At 34.8% G+C, this 21,598-nt stretch overlaps 2 protein-coding genes across 5 annotated transcripts in view; both read left to right on the top strand.

Annotated features, from left to right (window-relative positions):
* The window catches only part of LOC109619606 (Tripartite motif-containing protein 2), a 104,380-nt gene that overhangs the window by 74,360 nt on the left and 8,422 nt on the right, over positions 1–21,598 (top strand). The window lies entirely within an intron of this gene.
* Positions 12,415–21,598, top strand: part of LOC109618161 (uncharacterized) — a 451,180-nt gene continuing 441,996 nt past the window's right edge. Inside the window, exons 1-3 of the mRNA XM_066087820.1 lie at positions 12,415–12,510; positions 12,658–13,259; positions 17,076–17,130. The gene's annotated coding sequence lies outside the window, so the exon portion shown is untranslated. The remainder of the gene's footprint in view (positions 12,511–12,657; positions 13,260–17,075; positions 17,131–21,598) is intronic.

The following is a 21,598-nucleotide window of genomic DNA, read 5'->3' as shown; positions in this document are numbered from 1 at the left end:
ATATACCTATAGATTCAATCATCCTTCCTTTATTTCAGTATAATGTTTTTATCTAAGGAATAAGGAATCATTCTTTGAGAATAATGAGGTGATAATTTCGGTTGGGGCATGGTCAAATCCAATAAAGACCGAAGGTCAAAACATAAAAGGAAGGTACATGTCCTCCAGTATTTCTTGTTAAATCGTTATATTGTGAAAAATAATAATATGTAATCTTATCAACCGTATTAAAGTTTGTATGTATATTTACTTGATCACAAAATTAATGATTAATTTTTTTTAGACAATGTACATATAGTATATGTTTAATGTAATGAATAAATCAAATTAAAAGAGTTTTTAGCAACATAGAAAACGCTACATAAAAAAGTTGCTTAAAAATTTAGATGGTTGTTTGTGCATACAAGTTCAATGGTTTCCTAATCTGTTGATCTACTTTAAAGTGATGTTGTAGCTCTCACAATATATCTACGATGAGAATGATATATATTTAACGTGCGTTCTTTGGCAATTAATGCAGGATATGAAAGTGGTGAGATTGCAGGAACACTCCATAGCCTGCGTTAGCAATGAAGTATTCAAACAGACGTAGTCACAGTTAACGGTAATCAAACAGACGTAGTCACAGTTCACGGTAATCAAACAGACGTAGCCACAGTTCACGGTAATCAAACAGACGTAGTCACAGTTCACGGTAATCAAACAGACGTAGTCACAGTTCACGGTAATCAAACAGACGTAGTCACAGTTCACGGTAATCAAACAGACGTAGTCACAGTTCACGGTAATCAAACAGACGTAGTCACAGTTCACGGTAATCAAACAGACGTAGTCACAGTTAACGGTAATCAAACAGACGTAGTCACAGTTCACGGTAATCAAACAGACGTAGTCACAGTTAACGGTAATCAAACAGACGTAGTCACAGTTAACGGTAATCAAACAGACGTAGTCACAGTTAACGGTAATCAAACAGACCTAGTCACAGTTCACGATATTCAAACAGACGTAGTCCCAGTTCATGGTAATCAAACAGACCTAGTCACAGTTCACGATATTCAAACAGACCTAGTCACAGTTCACGGTAATCAAACAGACGTAGTCACAGTTCACGGTAATCAAACAGACGTAGTCACAGTTCACGGTAATCAAACAGACGTAGTCACAGTTCACGGTAATCAAACAGACGTAGTCACAGCTCACGGTAATCAAACAGACGTAGTCACAGCTCACGGTAATTAAACAGACGTAGTCACAGTACACGGTAATCAAACAGACGTAGTCACAGTTAACGGTAATCAAACAGACGTAGTCACAGCTCACGGTAATCAAACAGACGTAGTCACAGTTCACGGTTATCAAACAGACGTAGTCACAGTTCACGGTAATCAAGTGTCCTCAAACAAAGGACGTGTTAAAAGTGACTAATACATCTGATGGAAAAACATCTTAAAAATATAAATTGATTTAAGAGTAACATATGCAATGTATTTCTTTAAAAATAACGTTATATTACACTTTTCCACTTTCTTTTTAAATTTTCATTTCATTTTCATGTGTTTTTCATTTTTAAAGTGCATTATTATTTTAAAGAATAGTCCCATATTGTCGTATATTGCTTGTTAAAGGGGCATGGTCACGATTTTGGTCAAAAATTATTTTTTCGATTTTAATGTTTACAATGCTTCAGTAAGGCATTTTTAATAGGCAACCAAAATTTGAGTGTCATTTGATGAGTTATAAGCGAGTTACTGAACTTACAATTCTTCGCTATGTAAACAAAGCGTTTGTTTACATTTTGAATGTTGAAGTGAAAATTCAAGTTTTAGACCTAAAATGAATGTTTTAATCGTTAGGAACTGCTTCTTTATGCTTAAAATGAATAATAAAGAAGACAAACCATCTTGAAAATATTACTTATTAGGTTTGTTACTGACTGTTTAAAGAAATTTGTGGGGTCGGTAAAGTCCATAGAAGGCTCGGCTTCGCCTCGCCTTCTATGGACTTTACCGACCCCACAAATTTCTTTAAACAGTCAGTAACAAACCTAATAAGTGTTTTGTTTTGTCGAGGACCTAAAGTTTGATATGCAAACAAATATTTGTGTAGAAAATCAGTTCAAATAACGTTACGTCCGCCATGTTGCCCTATAAATTTTGACGCTTGCCTTCTAAAGAAATTTGTAAGGCAGCCACGTGACGCGTTTCATCCAATGACGTCCCGACATTCTAGTCCGAGGCAAAACAAAGATTTTTAATAGTATATCCAACCTATGTAAACAAAAACAGGTCACGAGCCTTGTTTGCATGACGAAAAATTGTGAGCCCCGTATCTTGCTTTAAAACTCAACGACTGGCACCAACACGTCATTTGATCATTAGAAATACATTCCTAAAGCATTACAAACAATAAAAACAGAAAAATAAAATTTGACCAAAATCGTGACCATGCCCCTTTAAAACAAGAGAGAAAAAATAGAAAGAGACAAACAGACAGACGAAGACAATTAGACACACAATATCAAATTATCAGAAATAGTTTCTAATTTTAAGTTGTAGAATCTTATTGGATTGCTTGTGTATTACTTCATGACAAGTCTATTTTGTTTACTCGTTTTCCGGAAATTTTTAAATCACGTACACGATCAGAATTCATGATGATATCAACAATCACGTACACGATCAAAATACATGATGATATCAACAATCACGTACATGATCAGAATACTTGATGATATCAACAATCACGTACACGATCAGAATACCTGATGATATCAACAATCACGTACACGATCAGAATACCTGATGATATCAACAATCACGTACACGATCAGAATACCTGATGATATCAACAAACACGTACAAGACCAGAATACCTGATGATATCAACAATCACGTACACGATCAGAATACCTGATGATATCAACAATCACGTACACGATCAGAATACCTGATGATATCAACAACCACGTACAAGATCAGAATACCTGATGATATCAACAATCACGTACAAGATCAGAATACCTGATGATATCAACTTTTCACTATTGGTTCTCTAAAAGTCTACAATCACATAAATAAATGTGTAACCACAGATAATGCTACCATAATAAGGGATCCAAAATATGTGGATAAAATTGGCTTATAAAGCTGAAATGCATTTTTAAGTTTAAAAAAATAAGAAATTGCTCGTCTCTTAGTATACCGTTTACATTACTTAATACAACAATAACTGCAAGAACTGGAGATAAGATAAACAGAGAAAAACCCTATTTAATGGAGTAAAGAACTACACGTTATATGTAACATTAGAACAACCCCCCTTCCACACATACAGACACACACTATTAGCATACCACCTTTAAAAATAACGCAAATACAACTTTTGAGGTTTTTTTTATATAGTTAGAATGCCAATATAGTTTAGCTTAATCGTCGAATTGAGTTGTATACAAACAATTTCCGTATACGAATTGTACTCGTTGTTGCAGTCACGTGCTTATATAAACTTCCGTCTAACATATTTGGGAGTGCACAGAGAAGCCTTGAATCTACTAAGCTACACAATCTTTAACACCTAATTGTTTTCTACAAGTAGCAAGAGTGTTTTCAAAAAAGTTTAATGTGGTAAGTGAAATTTACTTCTTTTTTTTAAAAAAGAGACCAGAGATATGAATTCGCATTTGTGCATAGTATCAATGCGGAAGTGACATCTAGTCTAACCAGTTTTGTGTGAACCAACAATATAACATTTCATGTTTCACAATCCACAGTATACTTATTTATGTATTTAGTTAAATCGGTTTTGTGTGAACCAACACTACCTCATGTCATAATTACCATTCGTTAGACTTGTTTGACATCAAAACGTGTAGCTAAAACAGACATACTATTTTGTTTTTGGGGTTTTTTTTGTTTTTTTTTTTGTTTTTTTTGGGGGGGGGGTCATTAAAAGTTTTGATTAGTAAAGCAAACTGTTTATGATATGTGACGGGATAATTTTAGTTTGTTGTTTTCTACACTAATTATTTAGGGTCAATCTAAGCGTGTTTAAGGTTGTTTTTCTTCTTCTTTTTTGACTACATGGCAATATGTAGTCATATGACTATGAATATAGAGGGGACAGTCCTTTTCCGAGTTACCATGTTTAACGTTAAACTGATACTGTTTCAAGAAATCAATACTTCACATATTTATTGAATTTTAAGTCAATGTAAACCTAATTGTTTTGTTTTTGTCATTGATTAATTTATAGCAATATGTGTCTGTTGTTTGTTAAAAAGTAATTTTATTGAAAGGCTATTTGTTTCTAGTGGTTTGTGACCTTTAACAAACCATTTATTAATAAGTGTTACATAAAAATTCATTTAAATGCAGACATATCATTGGTGTTTACATATAGTTTGATCCAAACATATTTATTTAACACTTCAGATACGAAGAAAAAAAAATCTTAATGAGAGAGAGAGAGAGAGAGAGAGAGAGGGAGAGAAAGAAAGAGAAAGCGAGAGAGAATATAGTTTAAAGTACACAGAGAGAGAGAGAGAGAGAGAGAGAGAGAGAGAGAGAAAGAGAGAGAGAGAATATATCTTAAAGTACACAAAGAGAGAGACAGGGAGAGAGAGAGAGAGAATATAGTTTAAAGTACACAGAGAGAGAGAGAGAGAGAGATGTACTGAGTAGTAAGTTGAGTCTATAGACGATAATTCTCTGTTTCTAACACCACCGGCCCTAAGAGCCTTAGTCATTGGTCAGGATGTAGCTCCTTCACACTGGAGGTACAATCTCACATTAGATCTGTTTCCTTGTTTTGTACAGCCTGATGTAAAAGATCACTCACACGATACATTTCACGATTCTGTGTTAATATTATTCATGCCTATCACCATTTGACCTCTTTTCTGACGTGATTTACTTTATTGACAACAAAATATGTCAAATGCTACTATTCCTTCTCAAAATTGTTGTAGAACTGCTTTATAATGAAGTGGTGAAATGAGAAATGATCGGTAAGATGTTTAATATAGCATTAGTAAAAGTCAAGATATATATTTCGTTTAAACTGGAGATTAACTTTCGGTAAATATTATTTCTAACTTAAAAATATCTTTAATAAGACTGCTTTAAAATGAGGTGATGAAGTAACCTATGACCGGTTAGATGTTTAACCGCCCCCCCCCCCCCCCCCCCCGCATCTTAAACAGCAGTCCTCAAAGTTTTAGTAAAGATTCAGAAAGACATTAATTTAAGCTGGAAATTTCATTTTTTTTGTGCGTGTATTTGACACAAAATAATTTCAATTATTAACATGAAGGTAGCGGCATTGTAGGAAAATACATAACCTGCGTCAGCGGGTTATGTAAATTTTAACTGCAAGAAAGCATTTATTGATCAATTTAACATCTATTTTAACCAATTAATAATTGATTATGAAAAGTAAGTTAAATTCACTAAATTACTGTTAATGTACATAAGTAGATTAGCTAAAAGAAAGACAGCCAATTCGTCTCCTGTGAGAATTGAGTCTGCCATTATCATAAATATTTCATGCAGTCCGTGATTTTCTTAGGTCGCTGTAGGTTTTGACCAATCGATAAATCAGGTGTGTCAATTTCAGTCCTGTCAGTTTCTTGTCAGTTTTAGCCGCTGTAGATTTCGACCAATCGATAAACGAAGCGTGTAGATTTTAATTTGTCTATTTCTATAGAGCTATGAATTAACTTTAAGTTTCCTTAAGAAAAAGAGGGAATAATACTTTGTAGATGTAAATATAACATTTTGATATGGATTCTGAACAACCAACGTCTCCCATAGACAACTAACGTTAGTCCCATTATATGTGTATAGATCGTTAGTACAACAATACAACTTATTGTAAGAAGAGCAATGTGAGCAATGGGGTATTATTCAACCAAATGAAATACAGGCAATGATTTGATCTTTCAAAATAATGGGCCCTTACATGCATGTTGTAGAGAGAGAGAACATCGTCATCATTGACGTCTATGTTGCAGAGTGGGGAGAGTCATATTTTATTGTTTAGAGAGATACATAAAATACAGGGACATTGAGAGAGAGAGAGAGAGAGAGAGAGAGAGAGAGAGAGAGAGAGAGAGAGAGAGAGAGAGAGAAAGACAGAGAGAGAAAGACAGAGAGAGAGAGAGATTTACTGGCAATCTGTTTCATAAATAAAATATGCAATGCTATATTGTACAAAAAGTGCACAAAAAATTCCTGGGTTAAAAAAAAAGCTAATTCTAAGTACATGGTGTAAGTGGTTTGAATTAGCTGTCAAGTATATAATCGAACTTTGTGCAAAATAAGGAAGTTAGAATGACGAAGGGTGAGTCAGATTGTCATATCGGCGCGTAATCCCTGTTTCTAACAGCGACCCTTAAAGTTTTAGTCATTGGCCAGGAAAAAGATCCTTCACACTAAAGATCAAATTCAACTTAAAGTTGTTTTCTCTTCTGGTAAAGTTAAACGTGATCTTGTTAAAAATTCAAAGCATCGTAGATAAAAATTGTCATAGTTTTCAGTATTTTTTTTTACTTATTTATTTATTTACAATATCCTGATGTGGATCCTGGAAAACCACCGTCTCCAACGGTCAACTAACATTATTCCTATTGTATCTATTGTATGTGAGAGAGAGAGAGAGAGAGAGAGAGAGAGAGAGAGAGAGAGAGAGAGAGAGAGAGAGAGAGAGAGAGAGAGAGAGAGAAAGAGAGAGAGAGAGAGAGAGAGAGAGAGAGAGAGAGACTCGCAATAAGTTTTGAAAACAACAAATATCCAAATCAACTGTAGAAAAAGTGCACAAAAACTCCTATATTCTGTCCCGAGTTTTTACTTCCACTACTTTTTGCTTGATATATTCATAACAGTAGACACCTTTGTGCTCAAATTACGTTCATCCACTATATGATATGAACAATGTCCAGATTATCTGTTTTGAAACGCCCCCTCTACTGCTTCAGGTTTCAATACACATCCCAAAATTAAAAGTCTACGGAGATTTTGCATTGATCAGGCATTAATAAGGGTGCAAAACACAGTTTTATATGTAACGTTATGAGGACGTTTTCTGATGAGGGGCAAGCAAAACTGACCCCTATAAAAATAAATTATAAAAATATGTTACATTTATATCTATATATATTTACATTATCCAGTGTCTTTGTCTGTGATAACACTACGTATCGATTTTGTACTATTCGGGATTTTCATAACCTGGAGTTATCGTTCGTAACACGAGTTATCTCTCCAATAGAGCAGGTATACGCTATTTTATTGTAATAAACGTTTTTTGTCTTGTTTAATCGGTTTTTGATGTTAATTGTCAAAGTAAAAAGACAATTGTGCAATTAAAGGATGATGTAATAATGCAAAACAGTTCGGAGATTTGAATAGCACGTTTAATTGTAGCATCGTTTTTGAAAGTGGGGGGGGGGGGGTCATCCAAAAAATATTGACAAACCAGGAAAATCCTAATCCTTGTGTGTTGGAGGAGGGGGGTATAGTGAACTGTACTGCGTACCTTTAATCATAACTTCGATTTCACTATTCATTTCCTTCTTTCCACAGATTTTTTAATTTTTTTGCATGGATGGTGCTTCCCAAAAAGTGGTTGGGGGGACTTTATGTTTATTCATTTTTTAATGATGTTAAGTTATGAAAACTATCTGCTGCAAGACGAAATGGGGTATGGGGGCTCCCTGCCTTCCCCCCCCCCCCTTTTTTATGCTACGCACCGGCAACCTACCGATAATTAATGCTATTGCTTGGGATGAAGTGCGTACATGTGGTTTCAGCTAATACATGTGCATATATTTTCCAGTGAAGTTGACATGCAAAACAATCATAAAGACACGTTTGTCCACCTCTATAAAGAGAATTTTTTATTCTATCAGTATGTCGAAGTACAAAGATAGGCATTATACCTATACATATCTGCACTGTGCATTGGCGGTCGTTACTAGTTTATACTTCCACTTGATCGATTTCATTTAGATTAATTATTGACTAATTTCGATTTCATCATGCGAATTAACGAGACAATGGATTAAAACATTCCTAATCTAGCTTTTGCGTAATTTTTCGCATATAATTCGCGATCGTTTTCATTTAAAGTTGCGTTACGATTTTGATCGACAACATTCAGTTTAAATTAATATTAATAGTTCATTCCAAAACATGGTTTCATGAGTATGGCTAATTGATATCAATTTTGCTCTTGTGCATTTCTTTTTAAAATCAGCTTCAATATTTTCTCGTATTTCACCATAATTTGTTTGCTATAGATGGTACGAATATAAAGTACAACTCAATTTTATAAAGGGCATTGTGATAAATGATAAAAGTAATAAAGGTACTAAAAGTAAAACAAACGAACTACGTACAGAAGGTGTGTTTAAGCAGTCTCATCAAAGTCTTGAAGGAAACAAGTACGTCTTATTTTAAACCGAAAACAAATTCTTATTTCGATGAAATCTATATAATAATATAGCATTGAGCTCTAATTTCAACACTGTCATTCCTCTTAACTCTGTAATACCTATTTATTACAATGAATCTGTTTTGTTGAGAAATTCAAATGGTTGTCATTGATTAAACATCGTACATGGCAGATACAGCTGCCTGAATTGATGACAGTTGGTGCCTGGTTAGACACCAATAGTATTGGCAATACTAACTGCGTCTATGTTTCATGAAAGCATAGTATTTTGAACGAATACATCTCAACAGGCTTGCGCAAACTTATTTTGAAAAAGTGTGTGCGTGAGAGGGGGAGCAGACCGACCTAAAATCATGACGAAAAACAATTAAAAAATAAAAAGCAATCAGTTCACAAATTCCCAAAACCCAAGTCCGTTAAGTTGGGGTCTCGTACATGTATATCTGAATTTAATCAGAATTATATATATGCGTAATTTCCCTATATATTAGCGCTGTCCTCAGAAAAAAAATAAGGACAGTTTATTAGGAATTTATATGTCTATATTTGATTTCTAGAAAAAACTCGATTTTCAATTCCAGCCCTTTCTAATATTTATAACATCTTTCATTTCTGCGTATCAGGTAAAGTTGTTTAACAGAGATATCACCATTATCACCATCCATCCGTTAGCTCTATTAGCTGTTAGCTCTAAAATCGACAAAAGAATTCATTGTTCGATTATTAAGAATCAAAATGTCTTTCATTTGCAATGTTTTCTGATTGTTCAAAAATGTTATTGGTTGTAATTAAAGGTATTCTTTGCATTCTTATGATATGCTGATCTTAATTGTTTTTTTAATTTTAATTAACTGTTGATGTTTTCTGTTTTTGAACATTATCATTTTTTTTTGTCGGAAAAAAAGTCGTACATGTATTTGTAAACTCCCGCACTGCTTACTCATCTTTGAATACCCGGAAGTAAAGCATACCTGCTGTAAGGGGCAGATAACTCTTTCAGTAACGATAACTCTAGTTTATGGGAAGACTGAATATAACTCATAATACAAATGACGCCAAATCGAGGCGCCAGCGGGGTTTGTTTATCTATATTTAAATATTTAATCGTACGATGGCCTAAAATTATATAAATATAAGTAATAAGGAATCATTCTTTGAATATTATGAGGTAATAATTTCGGTTGGGGCGTGATCAAATCTATCATAAAGCCCTTCGGGCTTTATTGGATTTGATCACGCCCCGACCAAAATTATCACCTCATAATACTCAAACAATGATTCCTTATTCCTTATATCAATAGAAAGATAAAATCGTGAATTGTTTAAATACTTAAGAATAATGCACATGAAACTTAATGCTAGAATTTATTCGGCACTCAAAGCATGCGGAAAATAGACAAACGGATGCCTCTAAATGCAGTACACCCATGCATTTTAGGCTCCCCTAAAAGCAGAATGCAAATAAATCAACCATTTTAATTTCTATACATTTTAAAGAACACGTCCTTAGGCATCATTGTATAGTATTTTCAGGGTACATTCGCCAGCTTTTAAAAGAGCTCTATTACCCGTTAAAAAATTCATGAATTTCTGCATGTGTAAAATCCGGATGTTTTTGGAGTAACCTCCCTTTATTTTAGAGTCTCAAACAATTAATTTTTAAATTTTTTCTATATACTTGTTTCATGTAATCGAAAGATAATCCACTATATTTTAAGTGAAATTAAAAAAAATAATGTTCATGTATACCGCATAAAAATAGCAGGAAAATCCCTACCCATCATGCTTTTCCCCAGAGACCACCCCCCCCCCTCCCCCCTGGATTTTATACGAAACCGTGTTTAGCTACCGAAGCTCGGGTGATAACGTTGAAAAATTGCGCGATGTATCCCGAGTACTTCCGAATGGAGAAAAGATGTGAACATTTCCCATTATAAATCTCCGTAAGAAAATTGTTTTCGTTCCTGTGAAATTTTATCAGTTAAAAAGGGTTAATTGTTCAATGAAGATATCTTGGATATATTCCCTTTCATAGATTTCAATTGTATTTCGTTCACAGGTCTGTGCATTTTTATTAAAAATCATCAGAACTCGATAGAAGCAAAACTCGGGGTAGACTATAGGTAAAGAACTAAATCTAATGCTAAATACATGGTATAAGTGGTGTGTATTCAGTTGTCAAATATATAATCAAACTTTGTACAAAATAAGGAAGTTAGAATTACGAAGGGTGAGTCAGAATATCACATAGGTCCGTATGCTCTGTTTCTAACAGCGACCCTTAGAGTTTTAGTCATTGGCCAGGAAAGGGCTCCTTCACACTAGAGAACAAATTCAAGTTGTTTTCTCGCCTGGCTCTGTTAAAATACGCTAATCACCCCTAATTTTGCTTGTCAAGATTTCTTATGATAAGGCTAGCCCCCCCCCCCCCCCACCCCCACAACACCCACCCTATTTTCAAATTGCTTCCGACGCCCCTGAGAATACTTTTCATCAAGTCTCAAAGGATGTTACTCAAGGATTATATTATGTTAATCTTAGTAAAATGTCTGCTGTTAAAAAAATGGGTTGATGAAAGACCTTTCCTTCCCCTCCCCTTCATGTTACGTGTACGTGACTGTAGCATATTTCAGTAGCTTTGTTTCCACGTGTGGCGATCTATAGGAAACGAAGATCGTGTCAATGTCGGCGCTGGCACGATAAAGATACCCCAAACCCACACCCACAGAGACAGGAGTGACCAGTATCCAGGACTGCATAAAGTCGTAAATACGTTCAGTCTCGTCACGTGGAATGACCTTTGAAGAATAGAAATTATATAAACTATTTATTTACATATATGTAGACAGACCTTTCCCGACCCCCCCCCCCTACCTCCCCGAAGTGACGGTAAGCATAGTACTATAGGGGCTTTGTTACACGAGAGGCGAACTAAAGAACGTGAATGTTGTGTCATTGTCGGCGCTGGCACGATAAAGAACCTCCACAGCTCCAAGAGTGACCAGCATCTAGGTCTATAAATGATGGCGTGATTAAATTCCATCATAGTCCGCTTACAAGTATACCTAAGTATCTGCACTTTATCCTACGTAACATGCAGTTAGCCAGTATTTAATGAGCTGTGTACAAATCAATACATGACGCGCTGTCAGGGACGACCAGCAGAGGCACTTTAACTTTTTGTTCACTCTATTCTCGTTTTACTTTTTCAAAAAAATTCTCAGTAATTTAAATTACTTAATGCACCTGGGAACCTAACCCCCCCCCCCCCCCCGAATCCACCCCACCCCTGCAAACAAATTACACCCTCCTCTCTTTCCAAAAAAAATATAAAAAAAATAAAGTGTTTGGCACAAGACAGAAAATATGCAAATCTTTTTTTTTATTTCCTCACACTTTATGAAAGAGATATCGATGATATTTTTCTTTGAACCCCTTCTCAGTCCCATATATTCAAACAGATTGATTGATTACACACGTTTATTATATCTCCGTACCCTCTTTAACTTTCTATCAATGATCTCTATTTCTCTACGGTCTAGGGAAAAGAAACTCCTTTTTTGAAATAAAGATTCGTCGTATAGTTTGGAAACTATTTCATGGCATGCGCGGATGTAGACCCGACCCGACCCCCCCCCCCCCGGAAAAAAAGGAAAATAAATAAAGTATCGCAAATATGTCTCGGACCCCCCCCCCCCCCCCCCAGCAAACTCAATACTATCCTTTGGACCCCCCCCCCTCCCTCCCCCGCAAAAAAGTTTCATGGTCCTCGCATGCATGGTAATTGTCGCATATGTTTATTGTTTCTTTAATATCTCCATATATTGGTACCATTACAATGGCGGTCAAATCTCAAAGCATTTTGAATATAAAAAATTATGATTTCATTCAATTTTTCGTTTATAATTTGATTTGATTGAAGTGCATATGCCGACTATTCATGACATTTTGTTTAGTGACTGCGATGTTTGTGCTGCTGAAATAAACACGATTTCCGGTGAATTGATAAAACTTCTTAAAAATTGTAAACAAGTCACAGAGTACATCAGCTTCTGGGTAAGAAGATAAATTAAGAGAATTCTTAAAAATATCAAAACATATTCTGACCAATGTTACTTGGAAATATGTAGACATATAGGATTGCTTTAGAAGTCATCTGTGACATGAGTTCCATCTCTTTATACATGACATTTTGTGTTACAGAAGTAGATCTACCATCACACCCACTGTACAGAAATTCCTGGACTGGATCCACGCATCCACTCTGTAAATTCCTGGATCCACCACGCCTCTAGGTTTGAAATGTTCATTATGATGTCGTATTCAACCCCCCCCCCCCCCATCCCCCATTCCCCCGCAAACACATAAAAAATAAGTTTTCTTTGAGCATATACCGATATAAATAACTGAAATATAGATGAGATTAAATGATTAAGAAAACCAAGTTAATGATAAATACAGTTAAAATTAATATTCCAATAACTTTTTTTATTTTTAAATGATTCATTATATGAGGCCAAACCGTGGGACCAAAACGACTTGGGGGTCGAAACTATAGGATGCCGAAACGACAAGCATCACTGTGACGTATATCGAACAGACGATAGATCAGAGGCAGCTAAATGAAGGATACTTTTACCCATTTAGATCGATAATGGTTCCCCGTGTAAGAAATGAAAGTACAGGTGGTTCAAATGCTGTTTATATTGTACAATGTGGTCTACCTGTGGAATTATTTATGCCAGCGAACACGGAACGAAAAGTCTCGAATTTTCTCCAAACCAACTTTGTACAAATGACTACGGGTAAGTTTTTATTTGTGTTTTACATAGATACAGTGGATGAGAGGAAGAAAAAGACAAACATGGTCATCAGGCTACATAATTCTTGTTACATTAGGGCCAGTGTTCTGGTATTAAATCATTCTTGAAGTAAATTAATGTGTACTGGTGTCAGATAAAATTTTTGTTAGGGGCCCCTAAAATTGTAAAAACTGTGGGGAGTTGTTTTATGTCAACAAACAACATGTACCGGTACATGTAGATCTCAGTGATTTCAGAGTGACCAATCATCAGACAGAACCACTCTGCCCTGGACCCACTGGTGACCTTGGGTGACCCCCAGACCCCTTGATGTAAAATTGGTCCCACTGATGTTTAAAAGATAAATAAATGAAAAAAAGGATTCTTCTTTTAAAAATTTTGTTCACCGGCCAATGTGATTTTAGATCTAATTAGTCTAAAATATTAGTACAATTCAATCTTTAAGTTGACAGACTAAACGTTTATGAAAATACATGAATCAATGTTGGCTTTCATTATATACGTAGACAGTTTGAAAAAAATAAAGTAAATAATTACTAAATGTCCATTAAAGTGTAAAATATTAGAGAGGTTAAGCATTTGAACGTGTACGTCTACGGGTACGTGTGGAGCTACAAGTATGTTTACACGCACACGTACTTAACTTTAGGGTATGTCTAATTATCTGTACGTGTAAGCGAACATGTAAAATCATAAGATTTAATATTTTCAACATGTTCAGTTTACTCTCACTGTTTTTTAAATTATTCTGTGAATTTGATGAAACCAAAACCACGGTCGTCCTCAATTTATCGTCTGCTTTAATTAAAACAATGCTTGATAAACACAAAGTCCATATTTTTATTTAAAAATGCTACAAGTTTTCACCTACGTGTACTTTTGATTCTACACGTTTTGTACAACTTGTACATTTACGCGGTATGCAGAAATTATGACGAAATACACATATAACTAGGGGATTCCCCTAATTACACGTACTCGTACACGTACACGTTCAAATGCTTAACCTCTCTATTGTGTGAATTATTGTAAACTGGTGGGCTGTATTGCGCAAGGTTGAATTTCTGAATAGATACATGTAAATTAATGTTTCGATCCATTAAAGCATTTTCATAGGATATTAAACCTCTATGTGCATGTTATATTTCTGTTGAACTTGAGGACAACATCAATTTAAATGTTTATTTAAATACATTCATGAATCAATATTGACCTTTATTACTTACATGTACATGTATCTAAGCTGGAAGTTAATATGATATTGTCACTGAAATATTTATTTAGAATATACCAGTTTGTAATATTTTGTGGTCTCTTCCCAGATAGCATGACTACGTTGGGCCAACGTTGGTAATTGGTTGTACCGTTGGTCGATGGTTGGCGTTGGGCACACATTGTTGGCCCAACGTTGGGCCAACATTATTACACATCTTTCATAGCACATTGATTGCTTTGTTGGCATGACAACGTCGGGCCAACGTTGGGCCAACATAAGTAAAACATGTGATCTCTATTTGTTGGTAATGCACAGTTGGCCCAACGTTGGGCCAACATCTTACAATGCCATGAATTTCGACTAAGTGTTTGTTGGTGTAACAATGTTGAGCCAACGTTGGGCCAACATAAATAAAACATATGATCTATATTTGTTGGTAATGCGCAGTTGGCCCAACGTTGGGCCAACATAATAACATGCCATGAATTTCGACTTAGTGTTTGTTGGTGTAACAATGTTGAACCAACGTTGGGCCAACAAAAGTAAAACATATGATCTATATTTGTTGGTGATGCGCAGTTGGCCGAACGTTGGGCCAACATCTTAACATGCCATGAATTCTAACTAAGTGTTTGTTGGCGTAACATTGTTGGGCCATGGGTGGGCCAACGTAGGTAAAACATGTAATCTCATTTAATTGTTGGAAATGGGCAGTTGGGCCAACTTTGGGTCATTATTTTTACATGCTACGAATTATGACAGAGTTAAAAGAAACAAACAGATAACATAAATACAACCACAAAAATTTAAGGTATAGGTGAGTAAATAATGTGATTTGCTCTGTTAATTTTGATTGCAATTATAAGGAATTTATAGTGTCTTAATTATGTTTTAACACATGAACATGTTAATTAAAAAGTTTGTATGTATAACTAGTTGAGTTTAATCTATTTTTCTTACTTTGGAATACATAACATCATCATGATAAATTGTATGCATATCGATCTCAGTAATTTGGGTTGAAAAATAGTTAATATATGTTATTAATATAAAAAGTTTTAAACTGTCAAACGTTGGCCCAACGTTGGTTCGTTGTTAGATTTTAAACCCGACAATGAATTTTTTATTTTTTGAGAAATTTAGTGGAGCATTGTAAATTGTATTGGGCTTAATTATTTAAAACTGTTGAGTCATAGATGTTGGCCATTGTTGCTCTGTTGAGGGATGTTTATTGTTTATATAAATCTGATGAGCTGTATGTACACGTGTAGCTGGAGCGCCTATTGCATAACGAATCTTAAAGTGTCGAAATTAAGAGGCAGACGGAGCTCCTTTACTGCCCAAGTATCTAGGTCAGTGCTACTCACAGCATGGGACTGGCCAGTTTCCTTGGAGATCGGTCATCTGATATAACCAGGATGGTCAAAACTGCCACGTTTTATTTTGAATATATTGCAACCGTTGTGCGTGTACACCTATAGTAAATAGTGTTTTTTCTACTCTACGAATTATACATAAGAAGATTGGGGATATATATGCTACAAAAAGTAAGTACATGATAATTTATTATATTAACTTATGCAAGTAATAGTTTTCTTTCAAGAAATCGAATGCTTGTGCAATGTTTCTTTATATTATATAATGTTTGAATTGTCAATGAGTTAAATTAAAAAAAATATAGAAGCATTCATAATCATATTATACATTCCTTTACAGTATAACAGATAACGTTAATTCATATTGCACAATAAAAATAACAACTAAAATTTACATTTTCAGCCGCAGTAAGAAAAAAACCAGACTGTGTGCCTCTGCAACAGATGTAGAGATAGGGAAGGACGGGTTCCGTTTTTCAAAGACCGTGAAGGTGAAGGGAAAAAAGGGAAGAAAGAAAAAAAAGCAAGGAGGTAACCCAAGCCACTGAACATGCTGAAGCCAGTGACCCGGACAGTGATCAGACCCTACAGTTCGATTGTTACTAAGGAATTTACATAGACAAAGAAATATGCTAGCGATTCTTTTTAATTCTAAAAAGTGTTTAAATGTATTGTAAATTTTTACTAAGAAAAAATAAAATCTGTATACTATGTTTTCGTTGCATAGAATATTTGAACTCCTGCGTCTTAATAGCCAAACAGCAAACAGGAATTAATTGAACAAGAGTGTTGAATTTAAATTGGGATTACATTGAATAAGTGCCGACATGCTACGTTTAGCCATTGAAAGTTTGATCGTTGTCACTACGTTAGCCCTCACCTGTTTACTAGGATGGACCAACGTTGACAGAGGACGTTGGGCCAATGTTATTTTCCTCGTAATCTTTACGTTGGGCCAACGTTGACCCTCAGTTGTTCATTAAGTTGGACCAATGTTGGCAGGCTACGTTGGGCCAATGTAATTTTGCTCATCGGCCCTACGTTGGTCCAACATGTTGGACCAACGTAGGCCCAACATGTTGGTCGAACGTAGGGCCGATGAGCAAAATTACGTTGGCCCAACGTAGTCTGCCAACGTTGGTACAACGTAATGAACAACTAAGGGCCAACGTTGGCCCAACGTAGTCATGCTATCTGGGTTTACAGGTTCCTGGTGTAATGGGATGCAGTAAACTAATTGACTAAAGAAAGAATATATGTGGTATAGTAGTCATGTATTGTTACTATTACATGTATTATGTAGCTAAACTCTGTATTTTTAGGTCACCTGAGTCATTCAGGAGACCCATTGCTATCACAAGTTCGTTGTTGTGTGTCATTCATAGACATTATGGTATACATCTCTTAAATGGGTATGAGGGCAGTAGTCATTGTGTTAGTCCATGGGTAAGAACTGTAAATAATATCAATGTGTAGTATATATCGTTTTGAAAGTTCCCATTATACATATACATGTATTTGATAATTAGGTGTGAATTGTGTTTTGATAAAGCTATAGTCTGTTCTCTACCTGGAGTAAAGAAAAACAGCATTTAATTTACATGTATTTGAGTATGTTTTACAGTGCTACCGTTGTGGCACATACCTTGCATCATTGTCAAGATAGTGTTATTTAGGTATCAACGGACGTCAAAGAATTTGAGAGAGAGAGAGGAGAGAGAGAGAGAGAGAGAGAGAGAGAGAGAGAGAGAGAGAGAGAGAGAGAACATGTCATGTTAAATGGAGAAAGTCAGTTATAGTGAGAAAAAGAAAGTCAGAGTACACGTTGCTCAGAAAAGTGAATGAGAGAGAGAGAGAGAGAGAGAGAGAGAGAGAGAGAGAGAGAGAGAGAGAGAGAGAGAGAGAGAAAATCAAAAAGCAATAGGTAGCAAGGGACAGTTTCGGATAAAGTACCCATCAATATTTTTGTAAAATTGAGAATTCCTGTACTTGAAGGCTTATTAGTGTTGCTAAAATTCATGAAATGAGTTTTAATGATTAGGCCAAAAAAAATATATGTGTGTTTCCTATTTCATCAGATATTAAAATAGGGTAGGTGAGCGGCCTTTTTTTTTTTAATGAGCTTTTCAGGTTTTTTTCCTTTCCTAGAATATGATTTTTCTATACATTAATAAAATGTATTTTACAGGTGGACCAATTGTGAATAGTGACAACTGTTACAGAATTAAAGCTTTCTTAAATCTTAGATTAATTTGGAATGTATACGAAGATTTTATTTTTATGTAAATAGAAAATATAAATATGACAGCCACTATAGATTAACTGAGTATAATTCTCATTTTCACAAATATATTATATTAATAGTAGTTATTAGTTCTATTTTCTTGGTTATCTGATATAACAGTAGACATTAATATCATAACTGTAGGTGTTGGTTTCATAAACAGAGGAAATTCTGGTTGATCAGACGAGAGCCTTAGGTGGCAGGGGATAGTTTCGAAGGAAAGACCCGGTCAAAATTTTGAAATAAAGGGAGAACCTGGGGTTTGGCTGGTTATTTGAGGGGTATAAATTGGTAGAATATTTATTGCATTCATTTTGTGGATAGAGGAGCTCATGTCAATTTCATTGATATATGACACTTTAATACTGGTAGCACTTTTCATCAGATATGGAATAAAAATGCGAAACTGAGGCCAAAATTTTCACTTTCGGTTTTGTGCTTGAAAAGTAGGGTGGGTTCAGAAGACGAAATGTCACTCGAAAAGAAGGTGATTGACCCCCCATCAATTGGTGATTATTTGCATGGATATACATTAAGCTACAAATCCTATGGTAGTTTATGGCAGTTGCTCGGGACTGGAGCGTGGTTCTGGACCCGTGAAAATGTGAAAAAAGGGCAATTTTTCAGAAAATTTTGAGACCGTCCCTGGCTGTTCTTTATAGTGCTATATGTAAGTTGTACTTGTTTTATTCTGAAATGTTTAAAAATTCTCAAGAGTTGGGACCATGTGTCCCCTGCATGCAAACCAATTTTAGCAAATTTAAAAATCCACTGAAAAATTAAATCTCATATATGAGCACTATCTGCCTCACATTTCCTCGACCAAAAAAACTATCCCCTGCCACCTTAGAATTAAATCGTTTCAACAATTTAAAAAAAAAAAATGAATACATCATTAATGGTTTAAGACTAATTTTTAAAATTTCATTTGCAACTGAAATGCAGCATTTTAAAATCATATTTAAAATGTTAATGATTGTTAGGCCTATTCAAAGACTTAAGATGTCTGCAGTCTCCACACCCAGAAATATAAAAAAAACTTTGCTTCTGCTTTTTTCATGTACATCTTTATATTAATTTTGAACACATTACTGCCCTAAAAAAACTATTTTTTGCATTGATAATTTAGCTAAAATAACCAAGGATAACTTTCATCCATGCTGTCAATCTGCACTTAGAAATCTTTAAAACGCTTTGATAAGTGGTGTTTTCTATTCAATTGTTACAAGCGTTTTTTAAACTCTGATTTGTAAAGACTCTATTGTTTAAACCAATTACGGTTGATAATCTGGATTTGGAATAAAAAATAGGGTCGGTCGGGAAACCGGAAACACACATATTTTTTTTTTGCCTTATCATTAGTTAGAGGGATGTCTCTTGTCGAAATTGATATGCAATATGTAGGCCCCATATTTTAGGTACATAAAAATGAGATTCAGAAATAAAATGCGAAACCTGCGGCTATGACTGTTGTGTTGACTTTACACAGTGAAAATGCAAGTTACAGACGGGAGGGTAAATAACACGAAAAGTAGGTGGATGGGACATTATAAACTATACACCAGTAAGTTTCTGACATGTGATGGTGCAACATGCACATGGTACAGAAGGTCAACCCTTTGCAGGGAATTGGCTGGGGGAGGTCTAAAAAGCTGAAAAATCATGAAAAATTAGCAAAATATGAAAGGGTCAAAATCTCAAAAAATCCAGTATGTAGAGAATTTTACAGGTTTTGACTAGTAATTTTCTTCAGAAATTAGTGATTGGCCTCATGAAGAGTAAATTAAAGGTATTTGTGCTGAATGGGAACTGAGGAAATTCTAGTTACAGAGTTCCGAAGACACACGTTCCCCGACTACAATGAAATGTATTAAAAAAACTGTCCTGTGCCACTTTCAAGACTACATGGCATTTTCAGATTTCTAATTGAACTGTAATTTTGAATGGATTTTGTACCATAAGTACATTTGTAGTATATTTTGGTAAAATGGATGATTTTGTTGGTTATATATGTCATTACATGATTTATGATCTATAATATACAAGGGGAGTAACTGCCTTTTAAATGTGTAAAATGACTACCACTAGAGTAAATTGGCTTAGAAAGTAGGTATTTCCTATCCTGATGACAATTAATAGGCTTACGTTAATTACCGAGATAAGAATTGATACTGTAAAACAGTTTTGATCAATTGAATCATTTAAATTATAAATTTGCAGCAATTTTGCTGTCCGATTTCATGAAATATTAAATAACATTAAGCAACCTGACTTATATAACCCATTTTTTTTAAAACAGCATATTTTTCTTTCAAATAAAGTTCACATGTAGACAAATGCAATATGTCAAACAATTCAAGTTTTTTCCTCCTACCCAAAAGTTATATTTTAGATATATTTACAGAATTCAAAAAGCCACCCCCTCTTTCCAATTGTCTCCATTACCATTACATGTTGGATATGTAAATGTACATTTGACCTTGAAATAACATCTGCTATAATAATTACTCTTGAAATGATCAAGAAACAACAAATTTATTGTATATATGCATAAAAAATGTAGAGAAACATGTAAAATTTGTACATTTTTCATGGAATTCTCATCTGTCCCAAGGTACCCGGGTGTGTTTGAATTTCATTTTAATTAAGAGCAGACATCACACTTGTAGGTCTTACTATTTTAGCAAAGTTAAAAGGAGACTAGAACCCAGAATAGATAAGATATTCACTAAATATTATTATAGGCTTATTGTTTCATGAAAACAAGAAATCACATGTATGGCGGCATGCCTTTTTGTGAATAAGAATGTTACATTTCATCCATTTACCAAGAAAAAATCAATTTTCAATATCAGCGATGGTTGTTTTCAAATATATGTGAGAAATGACTCAAGGAAATTGCCACAAGTTTCATAATATTAGGTTAAATCTGATAAAGAGAATAACTTGCAAATAACATCATCAGATAAGGACTTTCTGCAAATATGCACATCTACCGGTATTCCTATGTTAACCACACAATGTTTTTTGAGTAATTAGAGAAAAATCAATATCCGAAAAAAATAAATATTTCTGCAATGGGGTATCGAACCGAGAACCCCAAGATTTGTAGGTGAGAGTGTAGCCACTACGATATTTCGCTTGCTACTTGATAGAAATTAAAATTTGTTGAATTGTGTAGTCAATTTGGATGATGATAGAAAGAAGAAATGGAGCGTTCTTCCGTCCATCTGAAGTTGATACCCAATGTTGTGAAACCTTTAGAATAGATAGGCGCCTATAGTGATTGGTTGAGAGAACAGTATTTGTTCATCAGTTTATTAATAAAATCAGTGCTGTTTGTAAACAATGTGGCCGTATAGCGTTGACTAAGAAAAAAGACAAGCCAGGTCAAACTCTGGTCGCCAGCGGGTATTTGAAGGTGTGAAATGTCACATCGGCTCAA

This window comes from Magallana gigas, chromosome 1, assembly GCF_963853765.1.
Source record: "Magallana gigas chromosome 1, xbMagGiga1.1, whole genome shotgun sequence".
NCBI lineage: Eukaryota > Metazoa > Mollusca > Bivalvia > Ostreida > Ostreidae > Magallana > Magallana gigas.
The sequence above is the reverse complement of the archived record's forward strand: the minus strand, read 5'-3'. Positions and strand labels throughout refer to the sequence as shown.